This window comes from Vulpes lagopus, chromosome 3 (assembly GCF_018345385.1).
Source record: "Vulpes lagopus strain Blue_001 chromosome 3, ASM1834538v1, whole genome shotgun sequence".
Taxonomy (NCBI): domain Eukaryota; kingdom Metazoa; phylum Chordata; class Mammalia; order Carnivora; family Canidae; genus Vulpes; species Vulpes lagopus.
The window spans coordinates 48,335,609-48,352,575 of record NC_054826.1 but is presented as its reverse complement, the minus strand read 5'-3'; the positions used below and the strand labels follow the sequence as shown (position 1 = coordinate 48,352,575).

General features: G+C 38.4%; 1 protein-coding gene and 1 non-coding gene across 2 annotated transcripts in view; one reads left to right on the top strand and one right to left on the bottom strand.

The window, feature by feature from the left end:
* Positions 1–16,967, top strand: part of UBTD2 (ubiquitin domain containing 2) — a 70,785-nt gene that overhangs the window by 33,119 nt on the left and 20,699 nt on the right. The gene's annotated exons all lie outside the window — the stretch shown is intronic.
* LOC121488510 lies at positions 11,492–11,595 on the bottom strand. Its single transcript, XR_005987129.1, has one exon. It is a non-coding gene; the product is annotated as a U6 spliceosomal RNA (small nuclear RNA).

Here is a 16,967-nt window from a genome sequence, read left to right as displayed (position 1 = left end):
CCAGGTGCCCCTATAAATTTCAACATTTTGTTAAAATGCTTAATATTTATGTTTCATGTAATTACTAGTAAGATAGTATTTATACCTGCCATTTTGCTGGGTTTTTTGCTACATATCTTATTCCTTTTTTTCTTCTATCCCTCTATTCATGCTTTATTTTGTATTAGATATTTTTTAGCGTATCATTTTAATTCCCTTGTAATTTCTTTTACTATATATTTGTGAGTCATTTTCCTAGTGGTTTCTCTGGAGATTATAATGAACGTCTTAATTTATAACAGTCTAGTTAAAATTGAAACCAGTCAAAAAAAAAAAAAAAAAGAAACCAGTCTAATGTCAATAACATATCAAAACTCTTATATAGTCTCTTCCACTTCCTCTTCATGTTGTTATTGACATATAAATAACATCTTTATACGTTGTATGTACATAAAAACAGATTTATAATTATTGTTTTATACAATTTTTTAAAGATTTTATTTATTCATTCATGACGGACAGAGAGAGAGAAGCAAAGGGAAAAGTAGGCTTTCCACAGGGAGCCCAATGTGGTACTGGAGCCCGATGTGGGACTCTGTGGGACTTGATCCCAATCCCAGGATCACACCTTAAGTCAAAGGCAGACACTCAACTGCCTCAATGGCCAGAGCCACCCAGGCATCCCTCCGATTGTCTTTTAAATCAAAAGACAGGAAGGGCGCCTGGCTGGCTCAGTTGGTTAAGCATCTGACTCTTGATCTTAGCTCAGATCTTGACCTCAGGATTGTGAGTTCAAGCCACATATTGGGCTTCATGCAGGGTGTGGGGCCTACGTTTAAAAAAAAAAAAAGAACAAGTAGGAAACGATTTACATATTTGCTGGCTTTTTTTTTTTTTAATTTTATTTATTTATTCATGAGAGACATGTCTGTGTAGAGAGGGAGAGAGAGAGAGAGGCAGAGAAGCAGGTTCCATGCAGAGAGGACTTGATCCCGGGTCTCCAGGATCAGGCCCTGGGCTGAAGGCGGCGCTAAACTGCTGAGCCACCCGGGCTGCCCTATTTGCTGGCTTTTATATTGACCTGTGTGCATTTATATATGTAAGTACATAAATGCAAATTACATATTTACACATATAAATTTGCCTTTGCTGATGTTTTTCATTTCTTCGTGTATATTCAGGTTACTGGTGAGTATCCTTTTATTTCAGCCTGAAGGACTTCCTATAGTATTTTTTGCAGAGCTAGTCTGCTAGCAAAAAATCCTCTTAGCTTTTGTTTATCTGGGAATGTTTTACTTATTCCTTAATTTTCAAAATACACTTTTTCCTGGATATAGAATTCTTAATTGACTTTTCATTATTTTGAATTTGCCATCTCACTGCCTTCTGTCCTCCATGCCTTCTGATGAGAAATCAGTTGTTGAACTTCTGAGGATGTCTTATATGTGATGAGTCCCTTTATTCTTTCAAGATCTCTATGTTTGGCTTTTGACAGTTTAAGGATGTCTGATGTGTCTAGGTAGGGATTTCAGAATTTGTTACTGTACTTGCTATGTAGTTCGACATTTTGCGTTATGTATAAGAAGTTTTGCACCACCTTTATTTCCAGTACTCCTTCCACCTTTTTCTCTCCCTTCTAGGACTCACATTATGTGTACATATATTGGTAATCTTAATAGTCACACCATTTGTCAAGGTCTCTTGAGGCTTTGTTCATTTTCCTTCGTTTTTTTAATGTTCCTCAGACTAGATCATCTCAACGGGCCTATCTTCATGTTCACTGACTGCTGCCTACTCAGATCTGCTGCTGAGGCTCTCTGGTGAATTTTTTATTTGTTATTGCACTTTTCAACTCCATGATTGATTGATTGATTGATTGATTGATAACAGACAGAGAAGCAGGCTTAATGCAGGGAGCCCAACGTGGGACTCGATTCCGGGTCTTTGGGATCACACCCCGGGCTGAAGGCGGCATTAACCGCTGGACCACTGGGGCTGCCCAACTCCGTGATTTAAACATAGTTTCTATCTCTGTCTCGTGAGTGGTGAAGGGAACAAAATGGGTAACGAGAAGGAAGTAGGAGATACAGGCTTCCAGTTATGGAATGAGTAAGTCATGGAATAAAAGGCACAGCATAGGGAATATGGTCAATGATATTATAATCAGGTTGTGTGGTGACAGATAGCAGCTACACTTGGGGTGAGCAGAGCATAACAAATAGAGATGTTGAATCACTATGTTGTACACCTGAAAATAATGTAACATTGTGTGTCACCTATGCTTATATTTAAAAAATAATACTTTCTATCTCTTTATTAAGACTTGGTTCTCAGGGGTGCCAAACTGACTCAGTAGAGCATATGACCCTTGATCTTGGGGTTGTGAGTTCAAGCCTCACATTGAGTATGAAGCCTAATTTTATAAAAACAACAACAAAGACTTAGTTCTCATTCGTTTAGTTCTTTACACATGGTTTCCTTTAGTTCTTTGAACATGTTTAAGATAGCTACCTGACTTAAACTCTAGTAAGTCCAATGTCTGGATTTTCTCAGTGACAGTTTTTATTATCTGCTTTTTTTTTCTCCTTGTGTGTGGGCCATACTTCCTTTGCATATCTCATAATTTTTTGGTTAAAAACTGAATATTTAAGATAATGACCCCTTCAAGTCAGATTCTTCTCCTTCAGTGTTTGTTTTTGTTGTTGCTTTTTTTTTTCTGTGACGTTTGTATTCTTTATTTGATGTGGCTTTTTTTTTTTTTTTTTTTAAGATTTCACTTATTTATTCATGAGAGACACAGAGGCAGTGGGAGAAGCAAGCTCCCTGTGGGGAGCCTGATGTGGGACTCAATCCCAGGATCCCAGGATCAACAACCTGAGCCAAAGGCAGACACTCAACCCCTGAGCCACTCAGGTGCCCCCAGATGTGGCTTCTGAAGTCTCTGCTTAGTTAGCTTAGTGGTGAGCTAATGATTGGATATATTTCTTTAAAAATGCAAAACCAGTAACTCTCCTAATTCTTTAGTGCAAGACTGTGTTCGTATTTGGAGCTCACCTTTAAAACTGAGGTAGTTTATTGCTGTGCCTTAGCTCTTACTTCCTGCTTATACAGTCTCAGTATCAGTTAGAAGTGAGACTTTAGTACATTCTTGGTCTTTCCTGGACGTATACACAGTCCTGTAAATCCACAGTCCTATGCATGTGCAGCCTTTTAGTTTCCCATAAGTATGTCAGTTTTCCTGGACATCTCATTCTCAGGCTTTGATTAGCCTTTCTTGCTTACCCCAAATGTTTCACTACTTCTTGCAGGTGCAGTGTTAAACAATTTCTGCTTATTGTTTTTGACAAATGCCCCCAGGAAAAGGCTGTTCATTATGGGAAAGCTGTAAGTTAGGTCAAATAAAGACAAGCTCCATGAGTAGTATTTCCCAGAGAACTTCTACATAGGCCAAAAAATGACAGTTTATTTTGCGAATGAGGCTTTTAAAGAGCTTCCACCCTGTTCTGATCCCTCCTGTGGCTGTGGTGCTGGTGACTTCTTTTCTTCTTCTTCTTCTTCTTCTTCCTTCTTCTTCCTTCTTCTTCCTTCTTCTTCCCCCTTCTTCCTCCTTCTTCCTTCTTCTTCCTTCTTCTTCCTCCTTCTTCCTCCTCCTTCCTTCTTCTTCTTCCTTCTTCTTCCTCCTTCTTCCTCCTCCTTCCTCCTTCTTCCTCCTTCTTCCTCCTTCCTTCTTCTTCCTTCTTCTTCCTTCTTTCTTCTTCTTCTTCTTCTTTTTTTTTTTTGTAAGATTTTGTTTATTTATCCATGAGAGACACAGAGAGAGAGGCGGAGACATAGAGCCAGGGAGAAACAGGCTCCCTGTGGGGAGCCTGATGCGAGGGACTCCATCCCAGGACCACACCCTGAGCCAAAGGTAGCTACTCAACCCCCAAACCACCTAGGCCTCCCTGTTATCAATTTCTAATTTAATTCCATTTTAATTATAGAGCATATTTTGTGTCATTTCCATTCTCTTAAGTTTTATAGTGTCTATCTTGGTGTGAATGGTATATATAACCTTGATATGAATATATATATATATTTTTTAAAGATTTTATTTATTCACAAGAGATACACACACACACACACAGAGGCAGAGAACACAGGCAGAGGGAGGAGAAGCAGCCTCCATGCAGGGAGCCTGATGTGGGACTTGATCCCAGGACCCCAGGATCATGCCCTGAGCCAAAGGCAGACGCTCAACCATTGAGCCACCCAGGCGTCCCTGAATGTATATTCTTTCCTTGTTGTGTGGGATGTCCTATCAGTGTCATTTATGTCAGGTTGATTGATAATGTTCTTGCTGTCTTTTGTATTCTTGCTGACTTTTCTGTCTTCTTATTCTTTCAGTTGCTGATTTTTTTTTAAGATTTTATTTATTCAAAAAAAAATATTTTATTTATTCATTCATGAGAGACACAGAGAGAGAGAGGCAGAGACATAGGCAGAGGGAGATGCAAGCTTCATGTAGGGAGTCCGATGCGGGACTTGATCTCAGGACTCCGGGATTACGCCCTGGGGCGAAGGCAGGTGCTAAACCGCTGAGCCACCCAGGGATCTCCCCTCTCAGTTGCTGATTAGAGAGTGTTGAGGTAGCCAAGTATAATTGTGGAATGGTCTTTAGTTAATCAGTTTTTGCTTCATATACTTTGAAGTCCTATTGTTAGTTGTATACACATTTATGATTATTATATCTTCTTGGTGAATGGATTGTTTTTCATTATTTAGTGTTCTTTTTATTTTATTTTTTTTATTTTTAAAAGTTTTATTTATTTATTCATGAGAGACAGAGAGAGAGGCAGAGCCACAGGCAGCGGGGGAAGCAGGCTCCATGCAGGGAGCCTGGTGTGGGACTCAATCCCAAGACTCCAGGATCACACGCTGGGCTGAAGGCAGAAGCTTAACCACTGAGCCACCCAGGTGTCCCTATTTAGTGTTCTTTTTAGGTACTGTTGCTTATTTATTAACTCCTTGTTCAAAATAATCTCTAGCCCATGCATGGCTAAGTAATTTAATAATGTTAGATGCTTTGTTGCTTTTGCTTTGACCTTTTGAGTTTTCTAGCTTTCCCTTCAATTGTTGTATTTTGTGTTGTAGATGGTCCAGGCTGTCTTCAGTGCTCAAGGATAGGCACTAGAATCTGAGCATGAGAATATATGAGAGGATTAGGCAAAAAAAAAAAAAAAAGAGAGAGAGAGAGAGAGGATTAGGCATGTGCCATACATTTATAAATAGAACTCTGAAACTGGGAGTTTGAGTAGCACAGATTTAGCTTCTGAATTATGTGCTTGGTATCGTAAGCTTACGGTTCCCTGATTCTTTATTATAATCAAACATGGGTGACTTCAACAATTTTATAAACATAATGTTGAGCATAAGTGATGAGATAGCAAGGTCAGAACTGAAGTGCCTTATTATATTAAAATCTTTTTAAAAATATTTATTTAAAAAAATTAAAATGTATTTATTTGAGAGAGAGTGACTGCACAAGTGGAGGGAGGGGGAAGGACAGGAGGAAATAGACTCCCCCACTGAGTGTGGAGCCCTGTGCGGGGCTAGATCCCAGAACCCTGAGATCATGACCTGGGGCAAAGTCAGACTTTTAACCCACTGAGGCACCCAGGTGTCCCTATTATATTCAAATCTTAACTGCTTCTCAGTGTTTGGGTTTTTTCCCCCCCAAAAAATTATTGTAAAAATGTTCAGACGCAAAATAGTATAATAAACACTTCATCATGTACTCCCCTTGTAGATTTAGTTAGCATTTTTCTATATTTACATGTTTGTCTTAAGTATGTATGTATGTATGTATGTATGTATTTATTTATTTATTTTAGAGACAGAGAAAACGTGTGCACAAGCAGGAGAGGGGCAGAAGGCGAGGGAGAGAATCTCAAGCAGACTCTACGCTGAGGGCCGAGCCCCACTCAGGGCTCAGTCTCACAACCCTAAGGCCATGACCTGAGCCAAAACCCAAGAGTCAGATGCTTAAGCCTCTGAGCCACCCAGGTGCCCCAACACACTTTCCCTTTTAACAGCTGAACTATTTGAAAGTTGTAAACATCATGACACTTCTAAAAACTTCAGCATGCCTTTCCTTATTAATAAGACTATTTTCCTACATCTCTATGATGCTATTATATACCTAAGAATATTAAAAGTAGTTTCTTAATGATATCTGTTATTTAGTCTTTTTCAGATTTATCCAGCTATTCCAAAATGTCTTCTGTAACTTTTTTCAAATCAGGTTCCAATCATAGTTCACGTTTTGTCTCATTTGTTGTAGACTACTAGTTCTCAACTGGGAAGTCTTGCCTTCTAGTGGGTAATTGGCCATGTCTAAAGCCACTTTAATTTTTCCTTTATCCTTTGTATATTTTCTATAAATAAGAAGTTCAGATTTGAAGTTTAACTAGATTCAGTTAAACATTCTGGATAAGAATACTGTGTCTTTGTTTTTTATACTTCATATTGCAGTGCATCAAGAGCTTGAATCTGGCTATTTCATTCAAGTAATGAGTGTTAGATACCTACAATGTAATTTTTCCTTAGTAATTAGCAGTATACGGGGTGATTCTCTGACAGCTTGTATTGTATGTCCTGTTACCAATGATGTTTTAGTATATCTATTGCTGATCCTTTCCCTAATCAATTATGGGGTTGTAAACAATGATTGTTTTATTTATTTATTTTTAAAGATTTTATTTATTTATTCATGAGAGGCACACACACACACACAAAGAAAGAGAGAGAGAGAGAGAGGCGCAGACACAGGCAGAGGGAGAAGCAGGCTCCATGTAGGGAGCCCGACATGAGACTCGATCCCAGGTCTCCAGGATCACACCCTGGGCTGAAAGCAGTGCTAAATCACTGAGCCACCCGGGCTGCCCAAGAATGATTGTTTTAAACATGTCATTCTTCATCACTGGCATTCTTCAGTAAGAAAGAGCCTTTCTTTTCCATATCCCCCTTTTGGAAGTATTAAGATTCATGAATTTTTGTTTATTCAATACATTAAAGTCAATTCTAGTCATTTTTTGTGCTCCAAAATTGATGGAGCAGTTGTCTCCTTCATACTGTCACCTTTGTGTCTTTGAGGTGATCTCATTAGTTAATGAGCACTTGTTCTCTCAGCCCAGCCACATGTCCCAGGCTTGCTTTTAATTTTTCCAACCCTTGTCATAAAACTAACCATTTCTCCAAATGCCCTAGGAGCTTTTAGTCAGATGTGGTATTTAGAACTAAAATCTGGAACTAGCTATGCTTATTACTACTGGGTTGTCATTATTTCTAAGCCCTTTTAGTCAACAGAACTGTAAAAGACTTTTTAAATTATGAGTTCATATTGATGTGTAAAATTCAAAATTAACCTAAGTTTTTTGTTTTATTTGATATACTTTTCATTCTTATTAAAAATTTCAGTTCCTGGGGCACCTGGGTGGCTCAGTGGGTTAAGCATCTACCTTTGGCTCAGGTCATGATCTCAGAGTCTTGGGATGGAGCCAACATCAGGCTCCCTCCTCAACAGAGAGTCTGCTTCTCCTCCCTCTTCCTTCTCTTCCTCATGCTCTTTCTCAAATAAATACTTTTTTAAAAGTTTAGTTCCTATTGATATTAATAGCTTTTTATTTGCTTTATCCCACAGTAAATATCCAGTGTTATAGAATTATAGTAATTAGTACTCTACATGAATTCTTAGTACTTTAACCTGCTAAGTGAAGTTAAAGATATTTTTTGTAGTTTGTTTTTTGTTCCTTAAAACTTAGCCCACTAGGGCAGCCCTGGTGGCTCAGCGATTTAGTGCCACCTTCAGCCCAGGGAGACCCGGGATCGAGTCCCACATCAGGCTCAGTGCATGGAGCCTGCTTCTCCCTCTGCCTGTGTGTCTCTGCCTCTCTCTCTCTCTCTTTCTCTCCCCCCCCCTCAAAAAAAAAGAAAAAACTTACCCCACTAAAGATGTATGATCAGAGTATCATGTTCAAAACTGACTTGAAATAATTATTTTCTATATATGGTTATGTTAACATTTGATACACAGATTCATTTAGTTCTGTGTTCAGTATTAGAGTTTACTTTTTTGGTTTGATTTTATTTTGAAAATGTAAAACATTTACAATTTTTCAAAAGTCACATCTGTAAAAAGCTATACTTGGAAGTCTTGCTCCCATCTCTGTCTCTTCTACCCCATAGCCCTTTTTATTTATTTATTTATTTATTTTTTTCCATAGCCCTTTTTAGATAACCATTTTTTAATTTCTGGTTTATTCTTCCAGTGTGTGTGCTTGTTTTGTTTTTGTTTTTTATAAAACCAGATATATAGAGAGGTAGCTGTTTCTCCTATTAAACAAAATGTAGGGATCCCTGGGTGGCGCAGCGGTTTGGCGCCTGCCTTTGGCCCAGGGCGCGATCCTGGAGACCCGGGATCGAATCCCACGTCGGGCTCCCGGTGCATGGAGCCTGCTTCTCCCTCTGCCTGTGTCTCTGCCTCTCTCTCTCTCTCTCTCTGTGTGACTATCATAAATAAATAAAAAATTAAAAAAAAAATAAAATAAACAAAATGTATCACTATATATATATATATATATAATGTATCACTATATATATAATGTATCACTATATATATATTTGATTTTCTGCTATTCTATATTCTTTACAGTTGCATTATATTTCATCATATTGTACCATATACATCGATTAGATTGCGTCTAATACGAACAAGCTTGTAAGAAATAATATTTCATATTTACGTGGCGTATATCTTTTTTTTTTTTAAGATTTTACTTATTTATTTGAGAGAGAGCATACAAGAGGGGAGGAAGAGGCAGAGGTAGAAGGAAAACCAGACTCCCATTGAGCAGGGAGCCCAAGGTGGGGCTTCATCACAGGACCGTGGGATCATGACCTGAGCCAAAGGCAGATGGGTAACCAGCTGAGCCACCCAGGTGCTCCTACATGGAGTATATCTTGAAAGCAGAATCCCAAAACTGGAATTGCTGGCTCAATGGATAAATAACTGATTATATTAGATGTTGCCAAATTCCCCCTCCATTGGGAATCCTTTGGATAATAATCCTATGGGATCTCAGACTCCTACCTCAAATGTAGGAAAATATCTTACTTTTCCACACCTTACCAGTGTCAGATTCTTGAATTGTTGCCTAAGAGTAACAAGCAAGTTTTACTTACTTTTCTCTTATGAAGGAGATTGGAAATTATTTTATACATCATTTAACTTTTTTGTTCTTTGAACTGGATGTTCACACCTCTTGCCCATTTCTCATTTAACAGTTTTTGCTTTTTGTCTTCTCCACTTTTAGTTTTTTATACTATAGAGATCAGCCCTTTGTGATAGAAGTTATGGATACTTTCTCCAAGCTAGTCATTTGTATTTTGACTCCTTCTGCCCCCATATGAAGATTAAGTCTTTTCTCATTGCTTCTGGAAAAGCATTTGTTATCCTTGGTTATGGAGAAATGTATCTATATTTTCTTGTAGTACATACATTATTTCAGTTTTTACATTTAGATCTTTGATTCATGTAAAATTTATTTTGGTATACAGTTTAAAATGTTGACCCAATTTTATCTTTTTTCCAAATGGCTATCCAGTCCTAACACTGTTAGTTAAAATGCCCATTTTTTTCCAACAGTTTAAGATAAAATCTCTGTCATATATTAAATATCCATGTATATATGGATTTTTTTCTGAACTGCATTATATTCTAAATATTCATATGCCTTACACACTTTGAATTGTAGCGGTTTTATGTTTTAATATTTGTTATATTTAATATTTGTAATGCCAGCCCCTTTGTTGTGCTGCTTTTTCAAGATTCTCCTAGCTCTTCTCACCCATTTGTTTTTACAATCAACTCATCTAGGGGATCCCTGGGTGGCGCAGTGGTTTAGCGCCTGCCTTTGGCCCAGGGCGTGATCCTGGAGACCCGGGATCGAGTCCCAAGTCGGGCTCCCGGTGCATGGAGCCTGCTTCTCCCTCTGCCTCTCTCTCTCTCTCTCTCTCTGTGTGACTATCATAAATAAAAAAAAAAAAAAAAATTAAAAAAAATTAAAAAAAAAAAAAAAAAACCAATCAACTCATCTAGCTTCAAAGTTTTTTAAAAATTATTTTCACGGGATCCCTGGGTGGCGCAGCGGTTTGGCGCCTGCCTTTGGCCCAGGGCGCGATCCTGGAGACCCGGGATCGAATCCCACGTCGGGCTCCCGGTGCATGGAGCCTGCTTCTCCCTCTGCCTGTGTCTCTGCCTCTCTCTATCTCTCTGTGACTATCATAAATAAATAAAAAAAATTAAAAAAAAAATTTATTAAAAATTATTTTCAGGAAGCCCGGGTGGCCCAGCAGTTTAGCACTGCCTACAACCTGGGGCATGATCCTGGAGACCCGGGATCGGAGTCCCACGTCGGGCTCTCTGCATGGAGCCTGCTTCTCCCTCTGCCTGTGTCTCTGCCTCTCTCTCTCTCTCTCTCTCTCTCTGTGTGTCTCTCGTGAGTGAATAAATAAATAAAATTTTTTAAAAAATTATTTTCATTGGAAACATGTTAAATGTAGATATTCACTTGGAAAGAATTAACATCTTTATAATGTTAATGTCCAAGTACAAGAGATATCTTAATCTTGTTAAAGTCTTGTCTACTTGTGGGACTTTCAGGAGTTTAAAAAATATATCCTAATAATAGGTGTTGCATTCCAAGTATTGTATATTTTCTGTTACTGTTATACATGGGATCTTTTCTATTATATCTTCTAGCTGGATATTTTATGTATATAAGGCTTACATTTTATATCTTCTTTTTTTTTTTTAAGATTTTATTTATTTATTCATGAGAGATACAGAGAGAGGCAGAGGGAGAAGCAGGCTCCATGCAGGGAGCCGACGTGGGACTTGATCCTGGGTCTCCAGGATCAGGCCCTGGACTGAAGGCACCAAACTGCTGAGCCACCCGGGTTGCCCTTATATTTTACATCTTATTACCATATTGATTTTTATGCAATTTGAGGACTGATTTTCTTGTATTTTCAGTCACACTATCATATCATCTGCAATTAGAGATGGTTTTACTTCTTCCTTTCTGGTTCTTACACTTCTGATTGTTTTGTTCTGTCTGATTATGCTGGCTAACACTTTCAAAACAAGATTAAATAGTTGGGAGGATGGGCATCCTTGACTTGTATGTACTTCTATCCCTTGAACTACCCATAAATTCATAGAAGTAAAGGTCCTTACATTGCAAAGAATGTAATTCAAGATAAAACCATTCCCCCAACTCAGTAGAATGAACCATCTGAAAATTTCATATATTTCTTAGAAGGTACAATGGGCTCCTGTTACGTGACGATATTCTGTTACGTGACAATATTCTTAGTTCCAATTTTATGTAATTTCAGCCTTCCAAGCAAAATTGGGGCTTACTTTCTGTGCATTTGTGGGGTTTAACTCTATGTTTCTGTAACTTTTTTTTTTAATATGGAATGCTTCGTGAATTTGCATGTCATCCCTTTGTGAGGGCCATGCTAATCTCTGTATCGATCCAACTTTAGTAAGTATGCTGCCAAAGTGAGCACATTTGTGTAACTTTTTAAATTTTTTTTAAGATTGTATTTATTCATAGAGACACAGCTAGAGAGAGAGAGGCAGAGACACAGACAGAGGGAGAAGCAGACCCTCGATCCCGGGTCTCCATGATCACGCCCTGGGCTGCAGGCGGCGCTTAACCGCTGTGCCACCGGGCTGCCCCATTTGTGTAACATTTTAAAAGAGACTTGCCCATTAAGAAAAGTCCTTGGCATGGCCAACAAGCACATGAGAAAATGCTCTGCATCACTTGCCATCAGGGAAATACAAATCAAAACCACAATGAGATACCACCTCACACCAGTGAGAATGGGGAAAATCAACAAGGCAGGAAACCACAAATGTTGGAGAGGATGCGGAGAAAAGGGAACCCTCTTACACTGTTGGTGGGAATGTGAACTAGTGCAGCCACTCTGGAAAACTGTGTGGAGGTTCCTCAAAGAGTTAAAAATAGATCTGCCATACAACCCAGCAATTGCACTGCTGGGGATTTACCCCAAAGATACAGATGCAGTGAAACGCCGGGACACCTGCACCCCAATGTGTATAGCAGCAATGTCCACAATAGCCAAACTGTGGAAGGAGCCTCGGTGTCCATCGAAAGATGAATGGATAAAGAAGATGTGGTCTATGTATACAATGGAATATTACTCAGCCATTAGAATCGACAAATACCCACCATTTGCTTCAACGTGGATGGAACTGGAGGGTATTAATGCTGAGTGAAATAAGTCAGTCGGAGAAGGACAAACATCATACGGTCTCATTCATTTGGGGAATATAAATAATAGTGAAAGGGAATAAAGGGAAAAGGAGAAAAAATAAGTGGGAAATATCAGAAAGGGAGACAGAACACGAGAGACTCCTACCTCTGGGAAACGAACTAGGGGTAGTGGAAGGGGAGGAGGGCGGGGGGTGGGGGTGATGGGTGTCGGGTACTGAGGTGGGCACTTGATGGGATGAGCACTGGGTGTTATTCTGTATGTTGGCAAATTGAACACCAATAAAAAATAAATTTATTTAAAGAAAAGGAAAAGTCCTTGGACATACTATTGTTGTAGGTTGGCTTTCCTCTTGCCTATTGGTATGTTCAGGCCATTGGTAAGTGGATTTATACTTTAAAAAACAGGGCCAGTGCAGCCCCGGTAGTGCAGCGGTTTGGCGCCGCCTACAGACTGGGGTGTGATCCTGGAGACTCAGGATCAAGTCCCACATCGGGCTCCCTGCTCGGAGCCTGCTTCTCCCTCTGCCCGTGTCTCTGCCTCTCTCACTCTGTGTCTATGAATAAATAAAATCTTTAAAAAAAAAAAAAAACAGGGCCAGGAGACCATATGTTTGTTTATTCGCCCCCCCCTCAATAAAACTAGTTCAGACATTAGAAATTATATATATGCCTTTAAAATTATGTTTTTACTTTTTATAAGATAGCATTAAAATGGTGTATTTACTCACTTAGATATGCATACATATGATGTTTGGTGCCTAATCTGTTACAGGTGCTGAGGACTTACAAGTTGCAACTGACAAACTAGAAAACTGCATTACCTCTTCCCTTATTACAGGATTTCTCTTTAGTAAGCATGATCTCTCCAAAGAAATTAATTAGGTGGTAGATGAGATAGGTTGGGGATCTGGTACTGCTCAGTTAGCTTTTCCTTTGTCCAATCGGAGACATTCCATTGCTCCTATAACAAAGCCTATGAAAGATCAATGCTGTTAGAAAAACAACACATGCTTTATTTTGAATGACGCTTATAATTGATTTGGTATGTAAAGAAAACCACATTTCTCAGCCTTGGTTAGACATGGAGTGCTATGATGCAAAGAGAACTCTGGACTTTGATTCTAGTCATCTGGGTTCTAGTTTTGGCTCTTTTTGATCTTGAGCAAGTCATTTATCCTTGTTAGGTCTTCCTTACCTTCCCGTCAAATAATAAAGTTGGCTGGTACTATCTAATATCTCTTCCACATCTAAATTCTCAGATAATTAGAGAAGTTATGGGAAATGGTTTTGACTGTTGGTATGTTGGTACTGTTAGTTTAAGCATTTATCTCCCTATCTTTATTTTGATAGTTGCTTTAGGTAAAGGGAATATATGTAGTATGTGTGTGTTTGTTAGTGCATTCTAAATTTACATGAGAATAAAATACGAGTATCGTTTTAGGCCAGCACCATCTGTTACGGAAGAGTTCTGTGGGATCTATTCTTAATTCTTGGGAGTGACAAAAATTTCCCTTTCGTTTTCATGATCTTCAGACTCTAATCAATCTAATTATAGGGACATCATACAAATCCTATTCCTTGTTACTTTCAAGTTTTCAGAATTCTTTGAAACAACACTTTGTCCTTTGATGGTGAGCTCTTTAAATATTCAGTCTTTTCCCTTAGGATGTTGTGTTAGCGAAATGGAATGCTCTGTTTTTTAATCTGTTAAAGCTATTAGTACATGAGTCATATCATATTTATATGCTATGGCTTCTCCTTTATTCATTTGAAGAGTCCCAATATTATTACTATTTTATGCATTCATTCATTCATTTATGTGTTTATGTATGCATTCATCCATTCATGAGACACACACACACACACACACACACACACAGAGGCAGAGACAAAGGCAGAGGGAGAAGCAGGCTCCATGCAGGGAGTTCCACGTGGGACTCGATCCTGGGACTCCGGGATCACGCCCTGAGCCAAAGGCAGACATTCAACCACTGAGCCACCCAATTGCTCTGAGATCATTGTTTTTTATCAATAGAATGCCAAAGTGAATTTTTTTTGCCAAACGCATTCAATTGTCGAGTAAAAATAAATATTTAAGATAATAGATCCCGAAAAGCAAACTGCATGTTAGATCGATCTATTTATCAGAGTGGGAAGAAGTGCTGACCAGTTATAAGGAAAGATAATATGAGTAGATGAATGTGATTAAGAGGCTTCTGAGAAGGTGAGTTTTTGGCAAAGTTTTAGAAAATAACTGGCTTGGGGAGCCTGGGTGGCTCAGTGGTTGAACATCTGCCTTCGGCTCAGGGCGTGATCCTGGAGTCCCAGGATCTCCTGCATGTAGCCTGCTTCTCCTCCCTCTGCCTGTGTGTCTTGCCTCTCACTGTGTCTCTCATGAATAAATGAATAAAATCTTTTAATAAAAAAGAAAGTAACTGGATTGATGGGGGAAAGAAGGGTATTTTCTGAATAAAATAATTAGGTTTCTTTATTAATCTTTTATTATATGTTAAACCATGGAATTAAAAACAATGTAGTGGGCTTCCTGCATGGGGCTGCCTTCTCCTTCTGCCTGTGTCTCTGCCTCTCTCTCTCTCTCTATCTCTCTATCTCTCTACCTATCTCTGTCTCTCATGAATAAATAAATAAAATATTTTTAAAGAGATAAATAAAAAATAAAAAACAATGTGGTTGGTTGCCTGCAGTTTAAAGATTTAAAACAGAAATTTGGGGAATAAGAACTGTTTCCTGTTTAAATCTATTGTTAGAGCATAATACTGTACTTAGTCCCAGATATATGAATGGTACTGAGCATCTGTCTTGGTGTCAGGAGTCAGATGATGTATGAGAGAGAAACCTGAAAGTATCAGAGCATGAGATATAATCTAATTGAATATACATAGTTTACTTTGTTTTCTTCATAATTGAGAATGACTTGGTGCAAAAAAAAAAACAAAAAACACATAGCTTCTTTGCTCCTAGGTTGATTTCTATGTCTAGGTATTTTCAGAAATTCAAGTTTGTGATGTCAGCTAAAATCGAAGCACAACATTTGGTGACCAATTTCTAGAAAATATACTCATAAATGCACAGGATGTGCATGACAATCAGAACAGTTCTTTTTAAAACTGAGGAAGGCACTTTATGTTAAATTCTTAGAATGTCAAGTTCTATTCAGAAGTTATGAGAAAAGACTTAGCCTGTATATTTTTGAAAAACATGTCAAGGCTTTTGATTTCATATATATAGTATTTCCAAATTTATTTTTACTTGGCAAACACATTTGCAGTTTTATTATATACCAATCCTTTTGTGGTGCTTTACAAATATTAAATCCTATAAAACCCTAAATGTTTTCACAAGAACATAGTTTAAATGCTTTTGCTAAATATCCATTTTTCCCCAGTTCATTTAACAAAGATAAGTTAGGCAATAAATTGCATTTAGTTTAAAATGAAGCTTTTTATTTTATTTGTATATTTATTTAAGTAGGCTCCATGCTCAGTGTGGAGCCCAGTGCAGGGCTTGAACTCAGAACCCTGAGATCAAGACCTGAGCTGAGATCAAGAGACAGACACTTAACCAACTGAGCCACCCAGACACCCCTTAATGAAGCTTTTAGGGATGCTGGGTGACTCAGCGGTTAGGTGTCTGCCTTCAGCCCAGAGTGTGATCCTGGAGTCCCTGGATTGAGCCTGCTTCTTTTTTTTTTTTTTTTTTTTTTTAAATTTTTTTTATTTATTTATGATAGTCACAGAGAGAGAGAGAGGCAGAGACACAGGCAGAGGGAGAAGCAGGCTCCATGCACCGGGAGCCTGATGTGGGATTCGATCCCGGGTCTCCAGGATCACGCCCTGAGCCAAAGGCAGGCGCTAAGCCGCTGCGCCACCCAGGGATCCCCGAGCCTGCTTCTATCTCTGCCTATGTCTCTGTATCTTTCATGAATAAATAAAATCTTAAAAAAAAAAAAGAAACTTTAACTTCATATTTTGTAATGAAAATTCTGCCCTGCTCAGCGGTTTCACTAAAATAGTTTATGTTGTAAAGACTTAAGTATTTTAATAATAGACATTCTTTATTACATGTTTGTAATACAGAGAAAACTAGAGACCAAGACAGAGAAAAGGAAGCTTATTTGATGTTACAAGTATTTATTTTGTCTTTCTTACTCTTACATAAAGTAATTACTTTGGAACTTTACAGTATATAGATTTGAAACGGATTTGGAGTGATTAAGTATAATGTGTCATTTGTCCTCTTTTGGGGACTTTGTTCTTACACCTTCATTAGGTAAGGAGAGGTAAAATAAAGCTACCTCATATTCATTAAGGAAGAGAGCTTGCTTTTTCCAAAGTATTTTCTACCTTAACTTTTTTTTTTAAGATTTTATTCATTTATATGAGAGAGACAATGAGCGGGGGGAGGGGCAAAAGGAGAGGGAGAAGCAGACTCCCCCACTGAATACATAGCCTGACATAGGGCTTGATCGCAGAACCCCAGATCATCACCTGAGTCAAAGTCAGACACTTAACCCAGTGAGCTACCCAGGCACCCCTGTTTTTTACCTTTAAAATTAGATTGTTTTTCTGGTGGATCCCTCTGAGAAACCTCTTTCGGTTTCTTAGGTTTAAGTACTGA